Source organism: Agelaius tricolor, unplaced genomic scaffold, assembly GCF_023055355.1.
Source record: "Agelaius tricolor isolate 1412-34295 unplaced genomic scaffold, bAgeTri1.0.p SCAF_1, whole genome shotgun sequence".
NCBI lineage: Eukaryota > Metazoa > Chordata > Aves > Passeriformes > Icteridae > Agelaius > Agelaius tricolor.
In genome coordinates, this window is record NW_027269261.1 from 15,309,841 (window position 1) to 15,334,424 (window position 24,584).

General features: G+C 38.2%; 1 protein-coding gene across 6 annotated transcripts in view; it reads right to left on the reverse strand.

Annotated features, from left to right (window-relative positions):
* The window catches only part of WDPCP (WD repeat containing planar cell polarity effector), a 148,169-nt gene extending 123,593 nt beyond the window's left edge, over nt 1-24,576 (reverse strand). For 4 of the 6 annotated variants that reach the window (XR_011678834.1, XM_071424525.1, XM_071424498.1 and 1 more), the window contains exons 1-2: nt 24,457-24,576; nt 22,333-22,414 (exon numbers count right to left, since the gene is read on the reverse strand). The gene's annotated coding sequence lies outside the window, so the exon portion shown is untranslated. Of the gene's footprint in view, nt 1-14,229; nt 14,368-22,332; nt 22,415-24,456 lie in introns of all 6 variants that reach the window. The other 2 variants (XM_071424508.1, XM_071424517.1) reach the window with 2 other exon arrangements.
* Between the last annotated feature and the right edge of the window lie 8 nt (nt 24,577-24,584).

Below are 24,584 nucleotides of genomic sequence, written 5' to 3' on the forward strand. Positions count from 1 at the left end.
ACAACAATGAAAAACTCCAGCTGTATCTAAATTACTGGCTATACTCAAGATACATTTGCTCAATATAAGTAAAGGCAGAATTTATAAAGGTAAATTTTGTCAAAAAATACCAACATATATTCTCAGATATTTACAAGGTATTCCATTGCACAGTATTTGAGGCTGCTGATGTAATGGTCACACATCCCCCTTGAGTCACCAATATCATGGAAACACCAGTTTTCTAAAACCTTCTTGTGCAGGCTTCTGCACACCTTTTGCCAAAAATTCTTAGCATTATACCTTTGAAGGAGCTCCATGACTGCAAAGGTCCTGTCAACAGACCTCTTTAAAAAAAGCCAAAGCTGTTGATTTTCCTTTAGCTATGCTGGTACAACTGCTTATAAGGCATGCAAAGGAAAATGTTCAATTTAAAACCAGTTCAATTCCATGAACCAGTGCACCAAGCAACCCTACAAGCAGTTTGCCAGTGCAATTATGCTAGTGATGCAAGGGCAGAACGAGAGCTATGTCAGCTGGCAGGACTGCCAAAAAGATGACTCTTAAAACTGCATTCTCAGGAGAGATATAATGAGAACCTCTGATATGGGCAAGGCTTTTTCAGCTGGAGTCAGTGGGGCACAACAGCTCCACAAGGAGAGGATACCTCAGAATGTGCCTGGAAAAGTCCTGTTTCTCCACAGCATAACAGTAGAAGCTGAGTGGACAGTGTGACCAAGCAAGTCTATCTTCTACCAATTATCTACCCTGAAACATCTGTACTCACTCCTTTTCCCCACTCTTCAGCCCCCTACACTCCGATACCACAGATGTTGAGTAAGAGTTGCTGAACAAACACAAGCCTGCCATATTAAAAGTAACCCCAACCAGAGTTTACATTAATATACCAGACTATAATCTAGGATGATTCAATTTGTTTTTATAAGCAGCAGAGGCTGGAAGAATGAGAGGCACCTCCCAGTAACATGTTCCTCACAGACCAAGCCATGCTTGCAGGCTTTGCTCTTCTATTCTCCATATGCTCAGGAGGGGAAACAACCTTCCCTCTGCCAGCTCCTCTGGGAGGCCAAATCAGCAGCAGCACCTCAGCATGCCCCAGATATCTTGCACTGAGTTACAGGCAGGTAAACAGCAGCTTTTTCTAGTTTTTTTTTTCTCTCTGAAGAAAAGGCTGGGGACAGAGCAATGGTTATCAGTGTTCATGGTTATCAACGGTTGTAGATATCTGTTCATCTGCTGAAGACAAAGGAGTGAACAAACGGAAGACTCCGACAAACATCTTTGTCCTTTCTGAATAAAATGGGATTTTAGGGAATCTGAAAATCTAAATTCACTGCATTGCTTGGTCACAGCCCTGAAAAATGAGGCATACTGTGTCAGATGAAAATCAAAAGGCAAATTTAGGCACAAATTAACACAAGGCCACACGATAACTCCATCTCTGTGGACTGAAAGGCCATAAAGGTGACAAACTGCAAACCAAGTTGATGATGATGACAAAGACAATGATGAAGAAAAAGAAGAAGAATGGAATTTTGACAAGCAGATATACTAAAAGCTGTTAAAGACCAGGCTTCTACAATGAAACCCAGAAGCATTGCAATCACTACACATCCCATCCCTGCCAGCAAGAAGGCCTTTTACATTAGACTACCACTACCCAATTCCTAAAGTAAATATGGAATAGCAGAAAAATGAATACATACTCTTGATCAAATTATCATAATCAGAGAGAACTGCCATTGACTGCATGCAAAATGCAATTGCATTTGCATGCACATCAGAGCCATGGCTCCTGTTCAACATAAACAAAGTTATTAGATCTGAAGAAGTTTAAAAGTTTTTGAGAATTCTTTATTCGGGTCCTTTATATCCCAGTTGCAAAAACCCTGATTTCTGTGCAGGTAGAGAAATCCTGTACATAAATTCCTTTAAAAATACCTTTGTTTCTAGAGGGGGTATCTAGAACGTGAACCAGACTTCTCTGTAGAGCCAAGCATTGCAGTACTTAAGGCCTTAAATAGTTTATTCCTTGTCTACACTGTTTTTGAGTGTGAATGCTGAAAGATTGAGGGAAAGGCTAAAGGATACAATTGCTCTAGTTCAGTGTGCCACTTCTTGAGCAGGGCAGATTATCACCTCACAAATGCAATAGCTCAATATCATTTGTACCCCTAATTCTCTTTTCCTTGGCAACAAAGGAGTTCTCACACTGTTGCAGAATGGTTAAGTAGCTTGTGAAATTGGCATTTCACAGTCCTGCACTGATGCAAGGTGCAGCTCAGTGCCCGTGGTGCACTTGCACCAATTTCAGTTTTTCTCCATTTGCCAACTATACCCTGTGGACCTGCTACGTAAGCAACTGAATTGCTCCCAAAGCAGAGGCAGCACAAGAACCACAACAATCATCCCAAGGTAAATTGCCCCAGATTGTGCATCACATCCCTGAGGAACTTTATGTCCCACTAAGGCCAGTTTAAAAGTAGCAGCATTTGGCACCCACTGACTGATTAACACACACAATCCACCTTAAGGGGAGTCTAATGATATTGCTGAGAGTTTGATGAATCCATCACGCTGATTGCCTAATGCAGGTGGTCACACATGATCCCTCCTTTCCATGTAGATTTACAAAGCAAACATGAAAGAAATAGTAAAAATTCCTTTGCATTCAGAAAGGGGATTTAAGAAAATGAGTTCCATCTTGACAAACAAAAAAGCCTGTTAAACTGTTGTGCTGCCTTGCAGTAGCAATTTGTAGCCGTGCCACTTGATATCCTATAGGAGGCAAACACTATTGCTGTGTTCCAACACCCACTTTCACTCAGGGTGAACTGAGATTTCTCTTTGCCAAGCTATGACACAGATGGGAGTCCCAACAACATAAGGCCCTGTCTAGTTCAAAGAATCCAAAATAATAAAAAGTTTAAGACAGGAAAAACAAACAGCAGCGCTGAAGCATATTATGTGCAAAAATCTTCCAGGGACTCATGAAAGGAAAGAATGATTGAGTTTGTTTTCAGGCTTTATATGCTGATTAATCAATGCAGTATGACTCAATATAAGAGGAGGCTTTGCTGTTAGGCAGAAACAGCAAAAACTAAGGTAAAGGGGACAGTTTTCTGTATAAGCTGTGGCACAAAACCTCTTTATTCATGCTGGGAAGAAGTCCAGAATCAGAGAGGCTCTTGCTCTGCACTTGTACAGGCCATCAAGTTTTATTCAAGACATTTTTCTTTTCTTCATTTTCAGACTTCACTTTCTTCTCTTTGTAGCTCTCATCCCACCTGACAGAACAAGGCAGACTTCATGCTCTGCCTTACAGTCTCCTGCCATTTCAGTGCAGCTATTGATAGGATCAGTCAGGATCAGTCTTCCTGAAGAAAGTCCAGCTATGTCTGCTGTGCCAGGAGTCAATTTCTGCTCATTCACGTGCAGGTGGGCCAGAGGCCCAAAAGTGAGACAAGTGCAGTGAGACAAGTGCATTCTCTGAAGATGCAATCTTTGGACAGCTAAATGGTGAAGGTCTCACAAGCCACAGACAAAGTCCAATTTTTCAAAATCTATTTAAAATGTCTGCTCCAAGAGATATCAGTGTCTTCAGGAAGGGGGAAAACCTTTAAAAATGTTAAGAGAAAGAAAGCACTTGGCAATTTCTCCTAGCTTCATCCTGAAACAGACTGGCACAATCTTTTTACTTCCAAAGATCAAGAGTTGTAGACATAACATACTTCAGTTATAGCAATTAAGGTCAGAAGCAACTGAAAATAAGTTCCTACAAAATGAATCAGGCAACCTCTCTGATCTCACCTATAGCAAGTAATTCAGCCTACTGAACAATTTCATTGTCAGTTACATATTGGAAATGCCATTTGTTCTTTTTATGTCACTAAATGACTCTCAAATTTATGTGGGCTTGGATATAGATGTTATGCTGTACACAATGAATAAGCAAAGTATACAATTGGTAGCAGGTAAAATCCTTCCTAGAACAATATTTATATTGTAGGGACTACATCAGTCTTTATCAAAAGTGGAATTTTTGTACTCCATAAAATTGTGGTTAGTCTCTGTCTTTAAAAACTTTAAGTTTTGATATCTTCTCATAAACAGAATGCTAACAAAAATGTGAAATTTTATGTTTGGGTTACCTCTCTAGAAACAAACCAGCAATTACTATTCCTTATTCAAGCCTATTTCTTATATTGAACATTACTGATATTAATATATAAATAGTATTTAAATGAGTTACCTGAGCTAGAGAAGGATCTGAATTCTGATTTGACTTGGGATGAAGTTATTCTTTGTTCCACAGAGAGAAAATGCTCATAATAAAATTATTGCTTCAAATCTTCCTTCCCTCCCTTCCAAAACCAAACCTGATATTTACATTTCCTTCTTCTTCTGCAATTTGAGGAATGCTAACCACGCTTGTGTTCACAGGGACAAATAAAGATGAGAACCAAGGAAGCAATTACAATAAAGGTCTGATCTGCTTCCACTAAAACATATACTTCAGCTTCGAAACAATATGCCACTCAAATGGAATAAACCCTACCTGACACTAAAATTACCAATGTTTGTCATGTCTGAGCACATTTTTGGACTAAATTAAACAAGCAAGTATTGCCTTTATCAAGTCTCCTAAAAGAAAAAGAAAATTTAGTGGCTTAAAAAGCAAGTCCAAGTAGTGTGTTTCTGCCACTTCCTCTTAAAGAGAGAGTTCCGGGCACTTATAAACTGTGAATTTTTTAATTTTTTTTTTTTTTTATGGCATCTTGATTCTTGGTGGATTTCACTGGCAGTTGTGTTTGCAGCTTTGAAGTCTCCTCCAGGTCTGTCATTTGGTAAGGCTGTTGATGGGTGCCTGGGGTGCTTTGTCCTCCAGGAGGCTATTTTCCTTTAATTCATCTCTGATTAGACGCAATTTATGCATTTTCATCTGTTTTATGTAAAGATCAAAGGGATCATGGTTCCCAATGTCGACCCTATTACAGACAAAAGGGGAAGGCTGCACATTTTTGCTTGGTTGCAGTTTAAGCCTCAAAGTGCCTGTTCATACTATGCAGTTCTTATATCTCTCATAACCCCACGTTTTATATGGAGACCCATTTGCTTGCCTGTAAACACCTGCATGCTTTTATATTTATAGAAAACAAAATCGTGGGGTGAAATTCCCATTCTCAAATCTGCTAAAAGAATTTTTGCCCAATGAGAACAAAGAGATAAAAGTTTAAATTCAATATTGCCATAACAATATTCCTCTTACCAGTCACATTAATAAATCTATGGCACTTCACCTAATCACAAACTGACATAGCTGGCCCTGCATCAGAAAGTCTGTTCAAAGCCTTCTCAATATATTATTCCTGTCTCTAAGTTACAACAAAGACTGACTTTTATGCAATTTAAATAGAAATTATTCCCAACACAAAGATAACTTTAAAATTATTCCAATAGAATCAATATCCAGTAAGCCTTGATATTAATGACATTGATATTAACACTTGTTGACAAAACAAGAGAAAAAATACAGATGTCACCAAAACTTACCTGAAGTGAAAAGACTTCTAAAATTAAGGAAGATTTATTTTATTACCATTTTTTTAAGCAAACTCATCCATGCTGAGATGGAAAACTTCCAGGATGTCATCCCAAGCCACTAAATACACACTGTAAATGCAAAAGTCACTTCTCACTTCCAGTCAAACTGACTACCTCTGCATAAGGGTTAAATCTTCCTTTGTCTCACTAATCATGCATAGAAAGAGGCAGAAAATATTGTGAAGGCAGATAGAAAGTGGGGAAAGCCCTCCAAAATTCCACTTTTTTGGAAGAGGCATAGCACAATGTTTGAGAAGGCTTCTCACGTGGTAATGCTGGGAGAACAAAGACTGCCTTGGTGGCTCATGATATTAAAGAATTAGGAATGTACTTCATCAGCAATGTCCAGAAGAGGATGTTCCAAATGAGGGACTCATAATAAATGGTGGCTCTTACCTTGAGCATAGTAGAGTCTACCCTTAACAAGTTTAGAAACTTTGCTAAAATAATTATGGTCATTCTCTCACTGGAGTGACAGAGGGGCTGCATAAATCAAGTGATCAAGTACAAGAAAAGAGCATTGAAAAAAAGATGCCCAAGAACTGTACAGCTTATTTGTTATCAAGATAATCCTAAGCAGACAAGAGTATTTAGAATTTATACTTTAAGAAATAGAAAGAAAAAATCTATCATAGTGTAAAGGACTTCGCAATTTTCTGCTCCAGGCCAAGGTTTTTGCTCAACCTGAGTTACCACACACCAGTTTAAAAAAGAAAAAAAAAAAAGACAACCACCATTACTTCAGGGAAGTGATGAAACTTATGAAACTTGTGACTTTTGCTATGGATTAAAAGGAAATAATTCTTAAATGCATTACAATGTTCCCATGTATATGTGCTCTTCCACAGCAGCCATTGCTGGGATCTTGCTGGTAATTCCCAATCTCCCAAAGCCGTGCATGTGGTAACTCATGGTCAGTGCAAACAGAGAGGAGAGATCCCAGTGTTCACTACAAGGGAATTGCTATTTTTTCTTCTTTGCAACACAAAATTGCCCTTAAAAACACTTAAAAGCCTTGAAAGCCACAGTCACAAAACAAGACAGGCTGATTTCTCAGCTTGCATTAGTAGCATCACCACAATAAACTCTGGTCTTTGCTAGTTTCTAATACATCAAACCCAACGAACAGGCAAAAGAGGTACTAACACACATCCCCGCCCTGCCAAAACACAGAAAACTCCAACTTACAGGACAATTCAAGCAATAATTATGGTAAAGAATCTCTGACTGTCAATCTTATCCATAGTAAAAAAACAATAACTGAGCTCTGAAAAACAGGTCTGAAATCAAGACAAATTCTAAGCAAAAATAGCTATAGGGAAACACCACTGACAAAGAAAACACAGTTAGCAGAGTTCTTGAAATTTCAACAGGCAAGGAAACTTATTTCTTATTTAGGTATTTAGAAATGAACATTCCAAAAGAAATGGAAAGACTACAAAAAGAAAAAGTTAGGTGCTGCTTTTAAAAGACAAATATTACCTTGAGTAAATAGGTAAACATTCAAATTCATTTCTAGGGAGTAAAAAGGCTTTTCCTGTTTCAGGTCTGACTTGCCCCTTGCCCAGGAATCCCTTAAATTGCATTCAGAGACAAGTAATCAAGTTTATATGGTAAAGGAATGGGGAGAAAACTGCCCAAGGGCTAAAGGAAGGTCCTGTTTGGGAGAAGGTAGTGGGGCAGGGGGAGACAAGGTGAAGAACCCTTACCTTTCCTCTCAGAAAGTTGTTAAAAGGTTGATTTTTCGTAGAATTCAGGGTCTTTTACTGCTTAACAGAATTCAAGAAGAAAAATTACTTTGGGATCTTTTCAAATCTGAAAGGATACAACTGAAATTCCACATGTAACAAACTGACACAGAAAAAAAAAGGAACCGGGAATTAAATGCCCATTGCTTGTGGCTTGTTTTTCTTTTTTTTAAATCCCTTTATGATCCTCTGAAACCATGAAAGAAATTTCCATGGATTTTCCTCTGAGACCTGAGACCAAGACATTTGAAAAAAAAAAAAAAAAGGAAATAGGTGGCTAGACTGGAAATGGTTTATTCTTTATGAAAAACAAAAATTTGTCTGCTAAAAGTAGTTAGCCTAGTTCTCTTCTTGTGGAATTCAAGAATTCACTCCAAACAACTTGTGGATAAAAAGGCTCAGTTTGAATAATATTTCCAGCTCGAAACACCGATGCGTTCAAAGTGTTAGTTCTGATTAGAAGGCCAAAATGGAATAGAGAGGAAAGAACTAAACTGTTTCTATATATTGTGACTGGAAAACAAAATATGCTGCCCACAAGTGAATAAGCCATTCATCAGACTACTGAAAAAGTAAAATTTACAAATTTCTCCCACCCATGCAGTAATTTCAGATAAAAAAATAACGAAGAATTACATTGTGACTACAGTGAAGTTTTTCAAGCCTATTTTAAAATACAGTAAGAAAACAAATTCCTTTAAAAGCAAACTGAAGAACAAAACGTGATAAAAAACCCTGTATTTTTTACTCTAATGAACACTGTATTTTCAAATTCCCTGTTTTTCTGGTTTAGGCAAATAAAGACAACAATAGGATTACAACAATATACTTTTAGTTTTGCAGTCAGGTGTCTAATAAATCACTCTAAAACCCCTTTAGCAACTAAAATTAAAAAGCTTGTTCTAATAGAGATATGCAATTTTATGCAGCACTCTTTTAGAAATAAAATCCAGTTTAAAAAAAAAACCCTTTTGTTCTCAAGCATTTACATTTCAGATTAATTTTTAAAGTTTTCTATAAATCTTCAATATTGTTCAGATATATAACCTAAACATGAAATGTGGCAAAAGTTGACAAGTTAATTTATTGTACCCTGTAATCAACAATCTACGCTGATCTTCAGAAAAGATAAACCAGAAAAGAGTTGCTCGTTCTGTAAAGGAGATAAAAGCAAATGGGGAACTCTGAAAGTGTTCCAGAAATGCAAATGCATACATCATTTGTGCTAAAGGCAACACCAACAATCTCCCTCAAACGAAGCCATATATCAACATGTAAGAACAAGGAGGCATTCTTCTGTCAGCAGAAAACAAAGGAAACATCGCCCATGATGAATAAGTGAGTTTTGAAAACAAAATGGCAACAAGAATTACACACTTAAAAATTTATTTTCAGTGTTCTTTTATGCCGCAACACACACAGGTTGTAATCCAAAGGACAGACAAAACAGTGAAGGATACTGCAACTTGTCTGATTTTCTATGCATTGGTGATGTTCAAGCTCAACTTCATATTCCCAAACCTCCATGTTACGTTCCTCACTTTTCCCTCGAGTTTCCCAAATTCCATCTACACTATATTCAGCTCGTTCACTTGTTTGTAGCCATGCCCTTCATTTCCCTTCTGCTTCCTCTCCTCTGCCACTACATGCAACTCTGGTGCCAGCCAAGCATAAAGCAGCCCACCATGGCTTCTGGAGCCCTCTCAGCCAGCAGGACCTCCATAGTTAATCACTGATACCAAAGGCCAAACTGAGAAAAATCCTTGAGCTCAGGTCACAGTCTTCTCTTGAGCAGTCTGGGGAAGGGAACACCAATTTGCATTTCCTTGAATTTTAAAAAAACAAATTCACATTTGAAGCTTTTAAGATCTCTGCCTTATCCACCAAATGCATTAAGTCAGCCAACTTAATGCATGCCCCAAAAATGAATGCAGGATGGAAAGTAGTGAATGTGTGAACTGGAAGGTAGACTATGTGAACTTGTCCCTTCAGGGGACAATAAAAAAAACTACTTACTCAGCAGATTTTACTTATATAAGTCAGGTGATGATAAAAAAACCAAGAAGGGAAATAACAGTGTTCTGAATATAAATGCATCTGTTATCTATCTGCAAATTAGGGCTGCTACTTTGAGCTAGGTCTTTAGTTCATCATTGGAAGAAAGGAAAACTCTCAGGTACATTTCTTGTTAAATACCTAAAGTTGCAAAGCCAAATTAATTCTAGTATATATCTATATGCATGTATGTATGTATATATATATATATATATATATATATATATATATATATATATAATATTTTAGTGCTTCATATTTACTGATTTAAACCATAATCTCAATAGAGACAAAGACACAGTTTTCATGACCAACAGAATTAGTATTTGCTCACTCCAGAAGAGTAAATTTTTACAAACCCCAGCTTGAAATCTATTTTTGGCACATTCCAAATCTGTTTAGCTTTAACACTAACTTGCAAAAGTGTGTAACATTTTAAAATTATCCATTAAACGATACAACATAGTCATTAAAAACACCCACTCTTCAAAGCTCTGAAAGATCTATTACAGGGTAGTCATGTAGGGTGAGCAACATTCTGCTTGCTCCCTGCTCCTCCCAAAGTATGTTATCCCATTTCAGCTGCCACTACTGAAATAAGTACGTAAATCCATAGTCACATTTCACTTTTGAAAACTAGAGCACTTATAAATTGGCATTAGAACCCTGAATTTAGACACTCTGAGATTATGACAAAACTCCACTGTTCATAAGGCATGCTACTGGGCAATAAATGCCATTCCCTGATTCATTTTCGAACAACGCAACATCTTAATAATAAAAAAGGAATGTTATCCAGGCTTTGAGGAAAGATGCATGGATGAGTGATAAGATAAAGTATCTTCAGATAAAAAGAATGAAGGGTAACTCATTGTTCCCAGAAAGAAAAGGTGAAAATAGCAATGGATTTCTACCTGGTGAAAGCCATATGTATTTCAGGATTTTTTTCTGCACCTTTTCTAAAACATAGGCAAAAATTAGAACAAAATTTGATTATTAATACAAAGCTGTAATAAGTGTCACAAAACCTACTTTTTGGTGTGCATGGATATGCCTTTCCCCAGAAGGATAAAGCTCCTTATACCCTATTTCTGCCATATCCAACCACAAACCTGGGCAGATCCACTTTTTCATCACTTATACTTCACAGCAAAAGTGTGCCCTGGAGCAACAATCCTAAAAGGCAAACAATACCTCATTTCATAGCTCTTGCTTAAGTGCAGAAAGTGAATTCTTTCTGTGTGTTTTCCAGACTCAGAAAGAAGTGGCACACATGAAAATATTTGTCAAGTAAAACCTGGGAGAGGTCCAAGAACACTTGAAGGTGTCAACAGGACTTGGAGGGGCAAAAGCCACTCAATTTTTCCTGCACAGAGAACAGGACAATAGTTGTCATGCTGAGGAAGCTGCCTCAGTTCTTGCTGAGCTCATTCCTGCTCTCACATTTCCAGGCACCAACTGCAGTTAAAGAAAAAAAAAAACCCACAGCTTTTTATTTTTTTCATCCTGATTCATCAAGATAGTTGTATCTTTTTGCAGCATGATGAGTGCCTAATTACAATGATTCAAATCTCTTGTCACCTTCAGGCTAGACTACAGATAGCAATGGGTTTTAGCCAGAGCAGATAGGGAAAATGAACTTGACACAGCACGCAATGGCTTGTTAAGCACAATATAATATTAAAAACATCACTCCCCTTTTTAATCTAGCCAGGAGGAGGGAGGAAAATCACATGATTTTGAGTTCAAAGTTGCTAAATCCCTTCTTCAGCAGGGGAACATGCTTGTCTGATTACATTTTCAGGTTGAATGCATTTGTCACTCTATCACCTTTCTCCACACTCAGTCCTGTTTTGAGCCCTGTTGGCTTCAGACAGCTCTTTCTCCTCCTAATATCACTGAAATTTCTCAGAAGTTCCTTCAGTCTACTCCCATTTTCCTTCTAGGGAAATGGTTATATGCAGGCTGGGCCCTCTAGTGCGTGGTGATGTTAATGCACCACATTCCCAGTGTTCTGGGCTTTGTTTTCCTCTACCAAGTAACTTCTGCCAGGGCACCTACTCCATTCAGGTGCCTTTTCCAAAGGACCCCATTTCTGCTTTCATAACTTCAAAAGAAGGAGGAGTTCTCTGAGTGACACCACTCGGGGTGTCCTGTGGCTTATTGCCAAGCCTTGAACTCAAGCACTCAGCCCCCATGAATGGCAACTTCTGCTAAACCCCTGCAAAAAGAGCATCAAAAGCCCAGCAAGAAACCTGGGAGCTGAGGACAAAGAAGCAGCTTCCTCACCAGGGACAGAAGTTCAGAACTTGAATCTACTCAATACTTCCAATACAGGTCCTTTCTGAGGCCAATGACCTGCACTACCTTTGTGATTAGAGGGCTGCACACAACAGGCACGGTGGGGGCTCTCCTTGCTGTACTTTCAGCTTTGGCTTAAGACAGAGAGTGAACCCCTGAGGCTGTGATTCCCTCAGTCACTCAGACCCTGCATGTCCTATCCAAACCCTTCAGCATTTAGAAAACCATCTTGATGCTCCTCTACCACATTTTTGATTCCTCGGGTTCTATTTCAGGACCATTAACTTAATTATCCATATAATCTCAAACCATTTGCTTGTCTTTCACTTTTTGTTTCTTAGGATAAAAAGGACCTTGCTAACAGGCAAAACTGGAGATTATTAAAATGCTTTTAATAAAACTCCTGCAATTATACTTAGAAAACCGAGGTATTTTTACATCACTTAAAAAGTTTAGGTTTTTAAAGCAACGAGTGAAATGTCTTTAAAATAGGTAGAATTATGCACATAACCAAAATTTACACTGACAAAGCCTGCAATAGTCCAGAGGGAAAACATAACAAAACATAACATAATAAAAAAACTGTCAACGGTACAATTAGTGTGAATAGCATCAGAATAATCTGCATTAATTCTCAACACAGCATATAACTTCACTATGTCTGTATGACCTCTAAACAGATAAACCCCATTTAAAAAAAAAATTTAAACACATCATCAAAGATCAACAAACATAGATATGAATGTCCTCCACATGAATGACTGCTCTTTACACCCTGATGAAGCTTTTCAGCCATAATCATTAACAAAGAAAAAGGAAGTCCAATTGAATAGAAACTCTTAGTACAGCCCAAGTTGCACATTTTGTTACAACTTCCCACGTTACTGACAATTAAATTAAATGCACCTCTTGACTGCATCACATGCAGGCTATGTTGTTGAAAGTAAGATGTATTTTGTTTTGATTTTAAAATAGCTTTTAAAACAGCTTCTGCCAGCAAAGGCCTTCCTAGTTTTGGAGGAGAAAAAGTCATTATAAGAATCTTGTTAATGTCACAGAACATGAGGGAATAGCATACAAGTGACCAAATTTGCTAATGAGCTTAGAGTTACCTGAGGAAATCATTGCAAAGTGGCAGAATTTTGAAACTTGCTTTTCTTTCACCTCAACATTAATTTAAAGTCTTATTTTAAAACCTTCAAAAAAAGTGTTCATGCCCTTTCAAGCTGTGTATTTGATTTGTGTCCAACAGGTGCAAAAAAATATGAAGAAGTTTATGAAAACCAAGAATGGGCTTAGGTTTAACTGCTGCAGTTCAATTTAACATAAGGATCATAACCTGTCCTCATGGATTTTTAAATAGAACAGACTTAAATTTATACCCCTGACATTTAGCATAATGGAATAACAACTATTTATGGTCTCCCTGTCAATTCTGGTAGTAAAACCCTGGATGTGGTCACAGGAATTATAAATCTGCATTGTTATCTGGAAAACAAAATAAAATGATTATAATAATTTTCTGCTATTACAAGCAATTGTCTTTAATTACCTCAATATATATTACTTAATTGCCTGAAAAGACAGAATGTCAGCATGAACAGCATTGGTTTGGCAGCCCCAAATTATGAACAACCATTGAAATGGTGCACGTTCTCTCTCTTGCTTTCCTCAAAAATATGAGATCTCACAGAAGCTTGCCTACCTTGATATGTAATAAAATTTGAAAACTGAAATAATAAGGAATCAGAAAATGCCAAAAAATTCAAGTGGTGTGTTCAGATCTTTTAATGATTAATGAGTTCACAGTTTGACCCCATCTTTCTACCAACCCGTTTCTCATGTGGCTCCAATTTACACCACGGGTAAATGGCAATCTAATGGAAACAGTGGTACTAGCAATCTAATGGAAACAGTGGTACTAGCACACAACCTAGAATGTGATAATTATTCTGGAGACAGACATAAAAGGATGCCTTTACAGCATCAGTCAACCACTGGCAAATAACCTGCTTTCATGGGGTTTAAAAAAAAAAAAGAAATTAGTAGAATGAGAAAATTTTTAAAATATCATAGCAGTTGCCCATTACCATGATTTCTGTGACTGTATTATAGATCAGCTTTTGCAATCCTATAATCCCATGTATTCCAAATAAACGTTCATAATCAACAAATTTTGGACTACAATTTCCAGCACAAAGATCATCTTTCCCCTTTTTTTAAAATTTTAAACACTTCTGTTTTGTGTTTGCATGGAAGGTTTTGGCAGCAGGAGCTTTCAGGGAAGGAAGTTGAGAGAGCAGCTGGAAGCTTTCCCTATTTCCAGCAGAGCCAATGCCAGATGGGTCTAGGAGTGACTCCCTGCTGGACAAGGCTGAGCCCATCAGCAAAGGTCTCCATTGCCTCAGGAATAACACAGTTATTTCCTCATTATCCTACTCTGAGTTGATTGATAAGAAATTAAACTGATTTCCCTGAGTCTGTTTTGCCCATGACAGTGACTGGCTCTCCCTGTCCTTACCTTGACCTTTTGTTGTATTTTCTCTCCCTCCTCTGTCCCACTGAGCAGGCGAATGAGATAGGCTTTGGTGAGCACCTGATGTCCAGCCAGGGTCACCCCACCACAGCTTCATCCATGATCTTTCACCTATAATAAACACTGTTTATAAATGCATTAATCTGGGCAGTGTGGAGGTATCTTCTCTCCAAAGAGAGCTGTGACTGACCATTCTAGCTAGCTGCAACATTTGGCTCCTTCCATTTTCACAGATGTAAAAGATACAATTTAATTAACTCATCCACACAAGTGGCAGAGCAAAACAAAACCACTAAATGGCTGTGGCTGGGGGAAGTAATTTCCCCAGAGTTAAGTAATTTCTGTATTTTACTCAAGCCTTTATTTTACATGAGTCTTTTTAGGACTGATACAATTTTAGGGTCTGTCTCACTTCTATCTGTGGATTTCTTTTCCCAAAATCTTTGTCTGAATTGGGTTTGCTCAAATTAAAGTCACAGCTGCTGCTACAATTCTGTGTGATGCTTCCTTCTTATCCACATTCATGTTAAGGGAAGCAGCAATATTGTCACCATTTTCATTATTCCTCTACTTTTAAACAGAAGGCCAACAGCATAATCTTCACACTAATCCATGAAACAGACTACAATTATATATATGTTAGAAAAGATGCAGAATTTTCATTCTTCTGTTTCCTTGCCCTATTCAGCAAATACTGCAGTATTTCCTTTCATGATGATAACATTTCTTTGATCTCAGCAAAGAGATTTTTTAAATTTCATTGTTAGAAATACAAGTAGAATAACTAACTTACATGGCCTCAATTACAAAATGGCATTTGCTGCAGTTCATTCATGATCAGGGAGTTTTAAAATTAACAGCATGCCATCTTCTGAAAATCAAGCAGCAGCACTTCACAGGTAGGCCACTCCTGGAGTTTTATGCAAAGTCTGCATTCACATGTCCTTGAATTCAGAGTGACTAATAACCTCAGCAAGGTGCACATTTTAAAAGAACACTCATGCTGAAGTTGGCATTTGTTCACTGGCATTATGGGTGGCATATTTTACAGCTGCTTCTTAAGGAATATTCAACCACCTGCACATTGTGTGTCATTGCACTGGAGCACAGCCACATGCTGAAACTGTAAGGATTGCAGTTTTGGTAATCAGATTCAGAAAACAAGCATGACAGAGTGAAATTAATAAATTAAGTCATTTACTTAATAGGGATACTACTTGATATATTACAAAGCAGACAGACAGAAAAAGACACTTAGGGGGTTTCCCAATACCACATACAAAAAAAAATTATACCCAGAAAATAAATAAAAAAACCTCCAAGGGGAAAAAGTTGGTAAAGTTAAATATCATCACTGACAGATGCAAAAGAAGCTACTCCAGCAAGATCTCTATAGAATATAAATATTTAATTTACTCTATGATGAAAAGTCAATTAATCAAGTTATTATGCAACAGTCCCAAGGAGTAAGGTCTGCTTACTATCTGAGTATTTATTCAAATGAAACTCCCACCAACATCACTGTTTCATAGCTGTCCTGATTTTGTATTTTAACACAAGAATGGCACTATGTTACAAGTTTTCCAGTACAAGTTTTCTTAGACTGAATTCCACAGGAAGAGACCTCTGCCACAAGTTGAAGAGTAACAAAGTTAACAGCACTCCTAAGAGGTAGAGGACTTTGCCAGCAGTGTTCCAGGAACATTCTGGGCTTTCATATAACTTGTGTCACAAGCTGCACCTCATTCACTGACATTACATCACTGTAACTTTTGTCTAAATTTCAACTTATTAATTACATTTACAAAGGAAATCTTCCAATAGCTAAAAAAAAAAAAAAAAAGAAAAAAAAAAAAGAAAAAAGAAAGCTAACTGCATCATCCTGGGCTGTGATGTAAAAAGAAATATGGCCAGCAGGTCAAGGGGGAGGACTCTCTTTTTCTACTCTGCTCTGCTGAGACTCCACCTGCAGCTCTGCATCCAGCTCTGAAGCCCCCAGCAAAGAAAGGTACAGGCCTGTTAGGGACTGGTTGAGAAAAAGAGCCACAAAAAAGATTGGAGGAAAGGAATAGCTCCCCTTTTTAGAAAGGTTGGGAGACTTGGGGGGTTTTTAGCTTGGAAAAGAGAAGGCTCTAGGGAGACCTTATGATAGCCTATTAATACTTAAAGGTGGCTTATCAGAAAGGGGGAGAGGGACTTTCTACATGAGGTCTAGAGTGACAAGACCAAGGGCAACAGTTCTTATCCAAAACACAGTAGATTTGGATTAGATATAAGGAAGAAATTCCTTACTCTGAGGGGTTGAGATACTGGAACAGGTTGCCCAGAAAAGCTGTGGATGCTCCAGGCCTGGCAGGATTCAAGGCCAGGTTGGATGGGTCTTTGAGCAACCAGATCTAGTGGAAGGTGTCCTCAGTGCATTGGACTTCAAAGGTCCCTTCTAGTCCAAACCACTTTGTGATTCTGGACAAAAGCAGCAGACAACTCATTGCAATTCACTGTATCTGGTCGTTATTGGAACAAAAACTGGCAAAACAGTGGATTGGGAAGCATCTACTTAAATACACAGATGAGGTACAAAAGAGTGGAAACAGCTTTGTACATTAAGCTTTATATCTGTGTCTGCTTTTCTTTATACTTCTATTTAAGGAACAGTCAATATAACCATTAAGAAAGAAAGAATTTTTTTTAATTGACGATAAAATTGGAAATAATGCCGTGATTTTGAAGTCCATACGCACCTATTCTTCCAACACATATCTCTAATGCATTTTACAAGCCTTCCATTTCTCAAGCAAGACAAGCTCAACATTTACAAAACCACCTAAGTGTCTTCCAAAAATGCAAACTGTCCTTTACAGGTGCAGTTTTTAAAAGTTTAGTCATTTCTGTCTAAAAAATTATGCTACCAGATGGTGTTACTACACTGCAGTGGATACTCCTGTCTTCTCAGAGGCACATTCAAAAAGATAATCATCTCTCAGATTTTACTCAATACAAGATAATGGATCACTCTACTCACTCAGAAGTTTGGGTACAACTGCCTGGGACCAACTACAATGGATAAAAAAATACCTTATCAATGTTCAGTGGGTCTCAGCTCCCATGAAAAGGAATGTGACAACTCAGAACCCACCAGTGGCCCTCAGAAGGCAAGCTGATGTCCACCAGCACTGCAGAGGATTCCCAGCTTTCATTATAGGAATCAGTGGCATTCATTTAGCAAGGACAGAGCCTAGCATTGCAGTTAAACTAATGGTACTATTAATGACACTTCACTAATTTATGTCCCACACGGGTACGTTGAACAAATAAACCATCTGCAGTATGCTGCTGTTCTGAATTCTCTCTGCAGGTTTCAAGTCCTTGAATGACATTCCCCTCCAATCTAGTATGTCAGGGAGTCACAAGTGGTCCAATTACACAGGCAACTGACCTGCTAAGAAACTGCCTCTTGTGAAACTCCATGAAGGTAAGAAACATCACAGTATTGGCATTCTCCTGGACACGACTCTGTGACAGTCAAGTGCAAACAGAAAAAAGGTGAGCAGCAGGTGGAGAAGAGCCCTATTCTATTTCTCTAAAGACCACAGATCTTATTTTTCCAAGAGAAACATGGCACTTGTCCTTGTTCTGGCAACACTGAAATACTGAAATATTTAGATGGTAAGAAATTCCATCTAAATATTCCATCAAGCCAGTAATTTTATAAACTTTTAGATATACGTTTATTCTTTCTCCCAAACCTTATAAGCTGAGGATTCACTTCCAAAATAGCTTTCTTATCAAATACAGCATACATAGATTATAAAACCCCAAAGGTTTAATCAGCACTTTTTTACGGAAGTTCATTAACGGGTTTGCCAAATTACCCAGCCCAGAACTGTGTGTATATATTATTAAACCCTATTTTGAGCTTTATTACCTTCCTTAAGAGTGTATTAGTTCCTCTGTTTGGTGTTTCATATATTTACAAAGATATTCAAAAGTTTTGTCTTATTAAGAGAAAAATTGCATAGAATGAGAAAAACTTCTTAGGTAACTTTGGAATCTTTTAACTTGTAAATAAGCAACGAAAGCACTGAGATAAGTCTTTGGGAATATATTTGAAGTCTTAATGAAAGGGTCAGATTACAAAAAGACATAGTGGGAGTATTATATGAGGAAGCTTTAAAGTTAGTTGCAGTGTATTAAAAAAACAACATTCAAATAAATTATTTTTCACTGCAGTATGCCAAGTTTTTGGAGATAGAATTAAAATTGGGCTTTCATTTTAGACCAAGTAAAGCATAATACTAGACTATAATACTGCATATACTAGTGAGATCCAAATGCCCACGGTGTTGCAAGAGAACATTTTCCCTCAGGCATTTGAAATGTAATGCTTCTTTAATATTCTCTGTTGGATATTGTTAGAATGGAATTTCAAATATTTCCTGCAATTTGAGTTAAAGATTACTGAATAATGCTGAGCAGCAGAAAATTTTTGAAGCGTACATCTAAAGCTGGCATAGTAGCTTAATGTCCTGTTGTTTCTTGCTTTAGCAAAATTAATTTCTTCAGTCTTCAACCACGAATTCACGCACCACCTGGAGATACAAACCCATAATTTAACTGTGGTGTATTTCTAGCTCCCTTGCCTAATACACACCGAGGCCAGACCCTGTATGTCAGGCAACTACAACAGGAAAAGGCCATTTCAGAACAATACTTTATATTCTCCCGTATCAGACAGTAAGCAACTTCAAAAACAGTATCTGGCCCATTATTTTAAATAAATGGGATTACAGGCCATGAAACAAAAGCACATTCTATTATATAGACAAGAGTAACACCTTTCCAATAGGACTCAAAACATTCAAAAGGCTTTTATCCAATTAAGGTCCAATTTTTTCACCATATCTGTGTTAGTGCTTTACCATGGCTACTCTTTACAGGTAAGGGTAGATGGCAAGTTGAGCAAAAAGGCATAGCTGTATCATTCTAAAAGGAAACTAGAAAAACACAAACTGCAACCATGATTCCTGTTGCTTGATTACTTCATAGAGAAGCCTCCTTCATCCAAAGATGCAGCACCTTTCCACCATTTGTGCCATGATATAAGTGGTCCATTGCCCAATTTTTTTCTGTGGCCATTGCTCCCTTCTCATTCATACTTGGGCACATGACTACCCTGAGTTCAAATTAACCAATTCCTCAACACTATCCCAGCTTGACCGAACAACTCTAAACGACTTCATGACAGGCCCAAGAGTTTCTAACATTTTCTTTGAGCATGAGCCTGAGGACCATTCTTATGGGTTCCAACATAACCCTCCTCAGCACTGAACTAAAAAAACAACAAAAAAATGTATGCATGCCTGGTTTTGAGCAACAGGAAACTCCAAGTTATGTAGCATTGGTATGGACAATAGAGTCCACACAGCTGAAATCAGCTGGAATTTTATTTAGAGATGGGATCATTTAGCCCTACAGTATGCAACTGAATGAGTACAGGCATGTGCAGAGAGTACTTGTGTTTATGTGAGCAGAATGAATAAAGGCAATTTCTTCTTTCTTTACTCAAGTATCAGTAGGCACTGAATATGGCCAGTATTATAAGCATGTATGCTACTAAAGCCACCCATAGACTCTGCTACTGCCTAAAAATTGGTTTGGATAAGGTTTCCAAAAGCAGGCCAGATACCAAAATGAATCTGTTAAACAGCAGGAAAACCTCCATACAGGAAACAAAGTGCTTAGTTGCATCTTACAGTTATTACTGATAAAATTCATGTTTGAAAGTTATGTTTTCCTTATGAATAATGCCATTAAGATAAAAGATTATCAGTCTTTTCTATCCATAAAGAATTATACTTTATACAATTAACAAAAAACTCAAAAAATCAACACCGTAAGATATCATTCTTCTTCCACCGGTATTTCTTGGGATATTTTCTTTGAAAAACTATTTAATTCTTGGTGGGGGAAAGGAGAAAAATTTAGTTTGTATAGTAGCGGCTATTAAGAATTTGGTTCTGCAAAAATACAGAAATAAAGTCACATGGATGTTGTAAAACAAGCTGAAATATTTTAAGCAAACTATGTGACCATAATTCATAGAACTAAGCCTAAGGAGTAAAACTCTTGTAACTGTGCAAGAGATTTGGCAAGGAAGAGCATTCATCAGCCATTCTGACACGGAAAGGAGGGATAAAGGAAGCAGATGGATTCACCCATCTGCACTGCACCTAAAAAAGGGAAAGTCATCATTATGGTTGCTAGCTTCTTGTTCAAAATGTGTTACTTGATTATCAGGTTATAATGAACATATGCAAAAGAAAGTCTTACGAGAGAAAAAGCAAACATTTATTTTCAGTAGGATCTGCTTCCCTTAACTAAAATGATTCACTTGACTAAATGCTAACCTCATTTAAAAAACTCTCAAGGACATCAGCTTAATCTTTCATCAGTTTACATCTAGTGGGGGAAACGGGTGCTGGTGCTCTTGTTGGGTTTTTAATGTTGCAATGTATTAACTTTAAGAGCACAAGGTTTGCTTCGCTAGAACTTGAATTGTTACATAGGTCATCTCCTCTCTAGAATACCAACCTGCCTCTTCTCCTCCAGACAGTGACATTAGTGAGTACAAAACCCACACAGTGCTGTCATAAAGTCTCTGTTCAACCAAGAGAAAGACAGATTTGTGTTAAGGTAGAAGAATCCAGTAACACTACTCATGCACCAGGAACACAACCCTTCTGTTCACTTTGCAGTAATTCAGAGATCAACTTTGCTGAATTTACAGCCAATATGCCAAAGTCTTTGTGCTATGTCCAATGTGGTTGTTTGGTTTGTGGGTTGGCTTTGTTTGCCTTTGGTTTTAAACAGGGATTCTCTGTAACCTGGACCTTCTCTGTAACAACTGTGAGAAGAAAACCCTCCAGAAGTGGTGCTCGGGTGGTGGATGAGGACAGATCTTCCAGGGTCCCTCAGCTCTGGAGGAGTCATTATGAAGCCACTGTGCCACCACCCCCTCTGGTCAGTGATGGAGCCCTGAATCCTTTGGGCACCAGAGCACCCACCTCAGATCTGACATGCACCCACATCAGAGGAGGCCTGAACTCTCAGTGTCCCCCACCAAACCTGCAATACCTGCTCGTACTATTGACCTACTTAGGGAAAACAAATAAAAAATAACTTTCTATTCACAATTTTTATTAATATTTGACTCATGAATAGTTTATAAAGATTACTAATATATATCACATGCAAGCTACAGATCATTTGTGTCTTTTTATAGGCAGCAGGCACCTGAGTACAGGATGTGTTATTGCATCCTAGCTACCTGTTAAAAACATGCTGAAGGTTGTAGAAATTAATTAATGATAGTTACCCAACTTTAATTAAAAAACCAACTAAGCTGTTAAGAAATTAAAAATAAGCAATAAAAAATTAAACCACTTCCATAGAAGATAAAATTTCTCTTTTAGAAAGAAAGTTTTCACCACAGCAAAAACAAAATCTGGATTATAAATGGAATTTATGGATTAGCTTCTTCATGACATTCAATGTCCATGCAGTACTACATGACTGAAGTTCAGAAATGAACGGTGAAAAATTATGTTTGGGACATTAGCACTAGGAATGAAAAAAACCCAACCCTGTATTAATTTTCTAAACTACAATTTTAATAGTTCTTGTTCATATCTATATCTTTTAAAAAATCTATTATAGATTTCTCATACACTTCACAAAATAACTTTTGATCCTCTTAATTCTATTTCAGTATTGTTTTGTAATGCTTTACCTTAGTTCTGAAAAATGTCTTACTATTATTCCCTTGGACCAGAACACAGAAGAGATTTACAAAACTATTTCAATTCTAGCATTTCTAGGTTTGAACCTGGCCACTATATAGTTAGTTTTTCTTACACAGTCTTCTGCATTTTAAATGTTAATTATATCACACAGACTTAGCTACAAGAGACATGACTTGGTAACAACAATTGTAAGTAAATGCATAAGATCAAAAACCTGTACTAGACACAGAGAGGATGATAAAAAGAGAACTTTACAAGTTATTGAAAATTAAGTGTAAAAACTTACCTAAAAATATTCATCCGTTTCTATAGATGGCAATGAAGTAAAAGACAATCCCATCCAAAATACAGTTAAAGAAGACAGCCAGCTGTTAACAGAGAATAATTCATTTTAAAATATTTTTTAAAAATTAAGAGATCATTCTGGCAGACTACCCTTCAAAACTACTAGTTGCCTTGAAAAATAATACTTAATCCCCTGAAGATGGAGATTAAAACATCTTAGTATTTCAGTGTGTTGTTTAATTACTGATTTCCATGTAATTCAGTATCTTTTCAGTGCAAAAATTGCAAAGTGTATTTGAGAGTTAGCCAAGAGCCCAATTCATATGCACACTAAATTTCCATTACTTCATTTGCACATAATGTTTCTATTTATGCAGCTTTTTGGCTTACAGTGCTACACAAAAGACTCATACTAATGAAACATTGGGGAGCATTAAAGAATATTTTTTAAAATTACATTTAAATTTTGCTTGGAAAACAAAGCTTGGCAAGTAGACACAAAATTTAAGAAGGAAATACTAGAACTCTTGCTGACTTTAAAAACTACACCACATTCATGAAAGGCAACATTTTACAGTATCTTTAGTTAAATCAGCACAGTCAACAACTGAGTCCAACTTGGATTAATCATACTGGGATTGAAGATAAACTGATAAACATCCTTCTGACAACCAAAAGCATTTACACGTGGCTTTGCATCAAAACAAATCACTTTCAACACAAAGTAACAAGATTTGTTGTTATCTCCAAGAGCAAATAATTCCAGGAGCACAAGCTTGGGCAAAAAAGGAACAAGAATAAGAAGAGTCTTACCTACAGAAGAAAGTTTGAAAGTTTCAAGTAAAGCTCTCAACTGAAATCCATTAAATCAATACAATCTGCTAGGCTGACACAGACAAATCAGTTTACAGCCTGCTAACATTGATTTAGCTGAAAATTGATAAGAAATCAATTAAACTGAACCAATTAAGGTCAGTGGAAATTACCTTATGTGGGTCCACATCAGGTTTTGTGTATATTTAAATCTTAAACAATCTTAAATAGTGTTAATTAAGTCTGTACAACGTCTGGGTGCAGAAAAGGTTAAGAGTCACCAGGGTAAAGCATCTTAGGACACTCTGGGAAACTTTGACTGTGTTAAACAAGCTCCCTCCTCCTGACCAAGCTTCCCCACGCTTCCCAGCAAGCCAGCCCTCAGCTCTGCTTGCAGCTATTCAGCTTTCAAACTTATCCACAGAAAGGAGCTTGGGCCCAGGCTTCATTCATATTAAAAACGGGCCGTCATTAACCGATATAAATCAGTGCAGCTGGAGAACCTCAACAAAGCCGGCAGGATCGCACCCCCGCACCGCCGCTGGCCCCGCTGCAGGAGCTGCCAGGGCCACAAGGCTCCTTCCAGCCACGGCACCTTCCGAGCTGTGGCATGAGCACGACTGGCAGCACCACCCGATGGAACGGGAACACTTTGCATCACACCTTGCATTTTGCACCCCCTGCCCTAAAGGAGCAGCTTCCCTTTTCTGTCGCAGGACCGAAGAAATTGCCTCAGTATCCATGCTTACTATAAGGACTAGAGTAAGACTTCAAACTAATCCTGCAGAAACATACCGGGACCAGTGAGACCTTCACAGAACACTTAACTAACAGGGAATCCTGTCATGATCTGAGGGAAAAATCAGCTGTGCTATCCAAGACCTTCTTTTACACCCTAACAACAGTTTACAAAGCTCTGTTCTGCTAATGTATTTCTACCGGTACCAGCCTCCCTTACAGCCAGACCAAAGGAATTTACTTCACTCAACAATTCGAAACACAAGTAAACGAGCAGTTTTATTTTTGTACAAGTGATCGCTAGTTTAGCCACGCAGTTCTACCAGCGGAATAGCACAGGTGAGCTCTCAGCCTTCCCTGAAAATAAAAAGGAAAGGACCGAGCAACAGGATGGCAAAATTTCATGAAGTGTGGAGCGCCGGGAACGCGCCGGCAGCTCCCCAGAGGAGGCCGGGCGGCAGGGAAACGCGCGAGAAACGCAAGGGGAACGCTCTGCCCATCCCGGGCTCGCGGCTCTGGGATGCCCCGGGGGGGTGCCCCGCCGGGCAGGGGCGGGCCGCGCACTCGCACCCACCGAGCGCTCCGAGTTCGCGGGGCGGGCGCGGGAGCGGCGCCGCCGGCACCGGGGCCTGTCCCGCGCGTCACCGCAGCAACCACGCGCGCCACCCCCTGCGCATGCGCCACCACAGCCGCCCCCCGCCC